The sequence below is a fragment of the Antedon mediterranea genome, chromosome 4, assembly GCF_964355755.1.
Source record: "Antedon mediterranea chromosome 4, ecAntMedi1.1, whole genome shotgun sequence".
In the NCBI taxonomy this organism is placed as follows: Eukaryota; Metazoa; Echinodermata; class Crinoidea; order Comatulida; family Antedonidae; genus Antedon; species Antedon mediterranea.
This window is the reverse complement of record NC_092673.1, coordinates 21,192,879-21,200,371: the sequence shown is the minus strand read 5'-3', so window position 1 is coordinate 21,200,371 and position 7,493 is coordinate 21,192,879.

The following is a 7,493-nucleotide window of genomic DNA, read 5'->3' as shown; positions in this document are numbered from 1 at the left end:
TCTGATTTAAAACCAAATTTTGTTTTATTGATATTTGACATAGTGTTGATCGAGAACTGATCGATTATGAAAAAATAATGATGAATATCGATTCAGAACTTCTTTAAACAGAGGGGGGTCATTCTTTCACAGGGGGGTTGAAAATTTTAGATAGGCCATGAAAACGAACCCCCCTCCAATTTCTGTGATAATCGCATTTAAAACCAATTTTTTTTGTATTGATAATTTACATAGTGTTGAGAACTGATAGATTATGAAAAAATAATCATGAATATCGATTCAGAACTTCTTAAACAAAGGGGGTCATTCCTTCACAGGGGGGTTGACAATTTTAGATAGGCCATGAAAACGAACCCCCTCCGATCCAATTTCTATGATATTCTGATTTAAAACAAATTTTTGTTTGTATTGATAATTAACGTAGTGTTGAGAACTGATCGATTACTATAAACATAATGATGAATATTGATTCAAAACTTCTTAAAACTGAGGAGGAAATTTCGTCACAGGGGGTTGAACATTTCGTTTCGTTTATTAAACAATTCTCTACGCATACATAAAAATACAAGATGTTACATATTAAAATGCATGTGCAGAAGTGAGCCTAGATAAGTTTTTTTTTAAACAAACATTTTAGATTGTGTAATGTGATGTAGTTTAAAATTTTCAATATTATAAAATTTAACAACTGTATGCTGACAGTACCGGTGACCTGCAATATTACTAGCTGATTGACCAGTTGTTTATTTAAAAGAAAAAAATATTTTCAAAAGAATGAAGTCTACCAACCCCTCGACCTTTAACATCATAAAACAATTTAAGAATGACAGATTTTGGATTAGATATTTTAAGCCATTAATCAATCTTAAGAAGTAGGCCTATCTGGTTATATGCTGTGGAAAGAACCCGCCCCCCCCCCCTCCAATTTCTGTGATAATCGCATTTAAAACCAATTTTTTTTTGTATTGATAATTGACATAGTGTTGAGAAGTGATCGATTATGAAAAAATAATGATGAATATCGATTCAGAACTTCTTTAAACAAAGGGGGGGGGGGGGGTCATTCCTTCACAGGGGGGTTGGAAATTTTAGATAGGCCATGAAAACGAACCCCCTCCAATTTCTATGATATTCTGATGTAAAACCAAATTCATTTTGTATTGATAATTGACATAGTGTTGAGAACTGATCGATAATGAAAAAATAATGATGAATATTGATTCAGAACTTCTTTAAACAGAGGGGGGTCATTCTTTCACAGGGGGGTTGGAAATTTTAGATAGGCCATGAAAACGAACCCCCCTCCAATTTCTATGATATTCTGATTTAAAACCAAATTTTGTTTTATTGATATTTGACATAGTGTTGAGAACTGATCGATTATGAAAAAATAATGATGAATATCGATTCAGAACATCTTTAAACAGAGGGGGGTCATTCTTTCACAGGGGGGTTGAAAATTTTAGATAGGCCATGAAAACGAACCCCCCTCCAATTTCTGTGATAATCGCATTTAAAACCAATTTTTTTTGTATTGATAATTGACATAGTGTTGAGAACTGATAGATTATGAAAAAATAATGATGAATATCGATTCAGAACTTCTTTAAACAAAGGGGGTCATTCCTTCACAGGGGGGTTGAAAATTTTAGATAGGCCATGAAAACGAACCCCCCTCCGATCCAATTTCTATGATATTCTGATTTAAAACAAATTTTTGTTTGTATTGATAATTAACGTAGTGTTGAGAACTGATCGATTACTATAAACATAATGATGAATATTGATTCAAAACTTCTTAAAACTGAGGAGGAAATTTCGTCACAGGGGGTTGAACATTTCGTTTCGTTTATTAAACAATTCTCTACGCATACATAAAAATACAAGATGTTACATATTAAAATGCATGTGCAGAAGTGAGCCTAGATAAGTTTTTTTTTAAACAAACATTTTAGATTGTGTAATGTGATGTAGTTTAAAATTTTCAATATTATAAAATTTAACAACTGTATGCTGACAGTACCGGTGACCTGCAATATTACTAGCTGATTGACCAGTTGTTTATTTAAAAGAAAAAAAATATTTTCAAAAGAATGAAGTCTACCAACCCCTCGACCTTTAACATCATAAAACAATTTAAGAATGACAGATTTTGGATTAGATATTTTAAGCCATTAATCAACCTTAAGAAGTAGGCCTATCTGGTTATATGCTGTGGAAAGAACCCCCCTCCAATTTCTGTGATAATCGCATTTAAAACCAATTTTTTTTGTATTGATAATTGACATAGTGTTGAGAAGTGATCGATTATGAAAAAATAATGATGAATATCGATTCAGAACTTCTTTAAACCAGGGAGTTAATAACAACTCCCTGTTTAAACAAAGGGGGGTCATTCCTTCACAGGGGGGTTGGAAATTTTAGATAGGCCATGAAAACGAACCCCCTCCAATTTCTATGATATTCTGATGTAAAACCAAATTCATTTTGTATTGATAATTGACATAGTGTTGAGAACTGATCGATAATGAAAAAATAATGATGAATATTGATTCAGAACTTCTTTAAACAGAGGGGGGTCATTCTGTCACAGGGGGGGTTGGAAATTTTAGATAGGCCATGAAAACGAACCCCCCTCCAATTTCTATGATATTCTGATTTAAAACCAAATTTTGTTTTATTGATATTTGACATAGTGTTGAGAACTGATCGATTATGAAAAAATAATGATGAATATCGATTCAGAACTTCTTTAAACAGAGGGGGGGGGGGGGGGTCATTCTTTCACAGGGGGTTGAAAATTTTAGATAGGCCATGAAAACGAACCCCCCTCCAATTTCTGTGATAATCGCATTTAAAACCAATTTTTTTTGTATTGATAATTGACATAGTGTTGAGAACTGATAGATTATGAAAAAATAATCATGAATATCGATTCAGAACTTCTTAAACAAAGGTGGGTCATTCCTTCACAGGGAGGTTGAAAATTTTAGATAGGCCATGAAAACGAACCCACTCCGATCCAATTTCTATGATATTCTGATTTAAAACAAATTTTTGTTTGTATTGATAATTAACGTAGTGTTGAGAACTGATCGATTACAATCAACATAATGATGAATATCGATTCAAAACTTCTTAAAACTGAGGAGGAAATTTCGTCACAGGGGGTTGAACATTTCGTTTCGTTTCATTAAACAATTCTCTACGCATACATAAAAATACAAGATGTTACATATTAAAATGCATGTGCAGAAGTGAGCCTAGATAAGTTTTTTTTTAAACAAACATTTTAGATTGTGTAATGTGATGTAGTTTAAAATTTTCAATATTATAAAATTTAACAACTGTATACTGACAGTACCGGTGACCTGCAATATTACTAGCTGATTGACCAGTTGTTTATTTAAAAGAAAAAAATATTTTCAAAAAAATGAAGTCTACCAACCCCTCGACCTTTAACATCATAAAACAATTTAAGAATGACAGATTTTGGATTAGATATTTTAAGCCATTAATCAACCTTAAGAAGTAGGCCTATCTGGTTATATGCTGTGGAAAGAACCCCCCTCCAATTTCTGTGATAATCGCATTTAAAACCAATTTTTTTTGTATTGATAATTGACATAGTGTTGAGAAGTGATCGATTATGAAAAAATAATGATGAATATCGATTCAGAACTTCTTTAAACAAAGGGGGGTCATTCCTTCACAGCGGGGTTGGAAATTTTAGATAGGCCATGAAAACGAACCCCCTCCAATTTCTATGATATTCTGATGTAAAACCAAATTCATTTTGTATTGATAATTCACATAGTGTTGAGAACTGATCGATAATGAAAAAATAATGATGAATATTGATTCAGAACTTCTTTAAACAGAGCGGGGTCATTCTTTCACAGGGGGGTTGGAAATTTTAGATAGGCCATGAAAACGAACCCCCCTCCAATTTCTATGATATTCTGATTTAAAACCAAATTTTGTTTTATTGATATTTGACATAGTGTTGAGAACTGATCGATTATGAAAAAATAATGATGAATATCGATTCAGAACTTCTTTAAACAAAGGGGGTCATTCCTTCACAGGGGGGTTGAAAATTTTAGATAGGCCATGAAAACGAACCCCCTCCAATTTCTATGATATTCTGATGTAAAACCAAATTCATTTTGTATTGATAATTGACATAGTGTTGAGAACTGATCGATTATGAAAAAATAATGATGAATATTGATTCAGAACTTCTTTAAACAGAGGGGGTTCATTCTTTCACAGGGGGGTTAAACATTTTAGATAGGCCATGAAAACGAACCCCCCCTCCAATTTCTGTGATAATCGCATTTAAAACCAATTTTTTTTGTATTGATAATTGACATAGTGTTGAGAACTGATAGATTATGAAAAAATAATGATGAATATCGATTCAGAACTTCTTTAAACAAAGGGGGTCATTCCTTCACAGGGGGGTTGAAAATTTTAGATAGGCCATGAAAACGAACCCCCCTCCGATCCAATTTCTATGATATTCTGATTTAAAACAAATTTTTGTTTGTATTGATAATTAACGTAGTGTTGAGAACTGATCGATTACTATAAACATAATGATGAATATCGATTCAAAACTTCTTAAAACTGAGGAGGAAATTTCGTCACAGGGGGTTGAACATTTCGTTTCGTTTATTAAACAATTCTCTACGCATACATAAAAATACAAGATGTTACATATTAAAATGCATGTGCAGAAGTGAGCCTAGATAAGTTTTTTTTTAAACAAACATTTTAGATTGTGTAATGTGATGTAGTTTAAAATGTTCAATATTATAAAATTTAACAACTGTATACTGACAGTACCGGTGACCTGCAATATTACTAGCTGATTGACCAGTTGTTTATTTAAAAGAAAAAAATATTTTCAAAAGAATGAAGTCTACCAACCCCTCGACCTTTAACATCATAAAACAATTTAAGAATGACAGATTTTGGATTAGATATTTTAAGCCATTAATCAACTTTAAGAAGTAGGCCTATCTGGTTATATGCTGTGGAAAGAACCCCCCCTCCAATTTCTGTGATAATCGCATTTAAAACCAATTTTTTTTGTATTGATAATTGACATAGTGTTGAGAAGTGATCGATTATGAAAAAATAATGATGAATATCGATTCAGAACTTCTTTAAACAAAGGGGGGTCATTCCTTCACAGGGAGGTTGGAAATTTTAGATAGGCCATGAAAACGAACCCCCTCCAATTTCTATGATATTCTGATGTAAAACCAAATTCATTTTGTATTGATAATTGACATAGTGTTGAGAACTGATCGATAATGAAAAAATAATGATGAATATTGATTCAGAACTTCTTTAAACAGAGGGGGGTCATTCTTTCACAGGGGGTTGGAAATTTTAGATAGGCCATGAAAACGAACCCCCCTCCAATTTCTATGATATTCTGATTTAAAACCAAATTTTGTTTTATTGATATTTGACATAGTATTGAGAACTGATCGATTATGAAAAAATAATGATGAATATCGATTCAGAACTTCTTTAAACAAAGGGGGTCATTCCTTCACAGGGGGGTTGAAAATTTTAGATAGGCCATGAAAACGAACCCCCTCCAATTTCTATGATATTCTGATGTAAAACCAAATTCATTTTGTATTGATAATTGACATAGTGTTGAGAACTGATCGATTATGAAAAAATAATGATGAATATTGATTCAGAACTTCTTTAAACAGAGGGGGTTCATTCTTTCACAGGGGGGTTAAAAATTTTAGATAGGCCATGAAAACGAACCCCCCCTCCAATTTCTGTGATAATCGCATTTAAAACCAATTTTTTTTGTATTGATAATTGACATAGTGTTGAGAACTGATAGATTATCAAAAAATAATGATGAATATCGATTCAGAACTTCTTTAAACAAAGGGGGTCATTCCTTCACAGGGGGGTTGAAAATTTTAGATAGGCCATGAAAACGAACCCCCCTCCGATCCAATTTCTATGATATTCTGATTTAAAACAAATTTTTGTTTGTATTGATAATTAACGTAGTGTTGAGAACTGATCGATTACTATAAACATAATGATGAATATCGATTCAAAACTTCTTAAAACTGAGGAGGAAATTTCGTCACAGGGGGTTGAACATTTCGTTTCGTTTATTAAACAATTCTCTACGCATACATAAAAATACAAGATGTTACATATTAAAATGCATGTGCAGAAGTGAGCCTAGATAAGTTTTTTTTTAAACAAACATTTTAGATTGTGTAATGTGATGTAGTTTAAAATTTTCAATATTATAAAATTTAACAACTGTATACTGACAGTACCGGTGACCTGCAATATTACTAGCTGATTGACCAGTTGTTTATTTAAAAGAAAAAAATATTTTCAAAAGAATGAAGTCTACCAACCCCTCGACCTTTAACATCATAAAACAATTTAAGAATGACAGATTTTGGATTAGATATTTTAAGCCATTAATCAATCTTAAGAAGTAGGCCTATCTGGTTATATGCTGTGGAAAGAACCCCCCTCCAATTTCTGTGATAATCGCATTTAAAACCAATTTTTTTTGTATTGATAATTGACATAGTGTTGAGAAGTGATCGATTATGAAAAAATAATGATGAATATCGATTCAGAACTTCTTTAAACAAAGGGGGGGGGGGGGGATCATTCTTTCACAGGGGGGTTGGAAATTTTAGATAGGCCATGAAAACGAACCCCCTCCAATTTCTATGATATTCTGATGTAAAACCAAATTCATTTTGTATTGATAATTGACATAGTGTTGAGAACTGATCGATAATGAAAAAATAATGATGAATATTGATTCAGAACTTCTTTAAACAGAGGGGGGTCATTCTTTCACAGGGGGGTTGGAAATTTTAGATAGGCCATGAAAACGAACCCCCCTCCAATTTCTATGATATTCTCATTTTAAACCAAATTTTGTTTTATTGATATTTGACATAGTGTTGAGAACTGATCGATTATGAAAAAATAATGATGAATATCGATTCAGAACTTCTTTAAACAGAGGGGGGGGGGGGGGACATTCTTTCACAGGGGGGGTTGAAAATTTTAGATAGGCCATGAAAACGAACCCCCCTCCAATTTCTGTGATAATCGCATTTAAAACCAAATTCATTTTGTATTGATAATTGACATAGTGTTGAGAACTGATCGATTATGAAAAAATAATGATGAATATTGATTCAGAACTTCTTTAAACAGAGGGGGTTCATTCTTTCACAGGGGTGTTGAAAATTTTAGATAGGCCATGAAAACGAACCCCCCCCCCCTCCAATTTCTGTGATAATCGCATTTAAAACCAATTTTTTTTTGTATTGATAATTGACATAGTGTTGAGAACTGATAGATTATGAAAAAATAATGATGAATATCGATTCAGAACTTCTTTAAACAAAGGGGGGTCATTCCTTCACAGGGGGGTTGAACATTTTAGATAGGCCATGAAA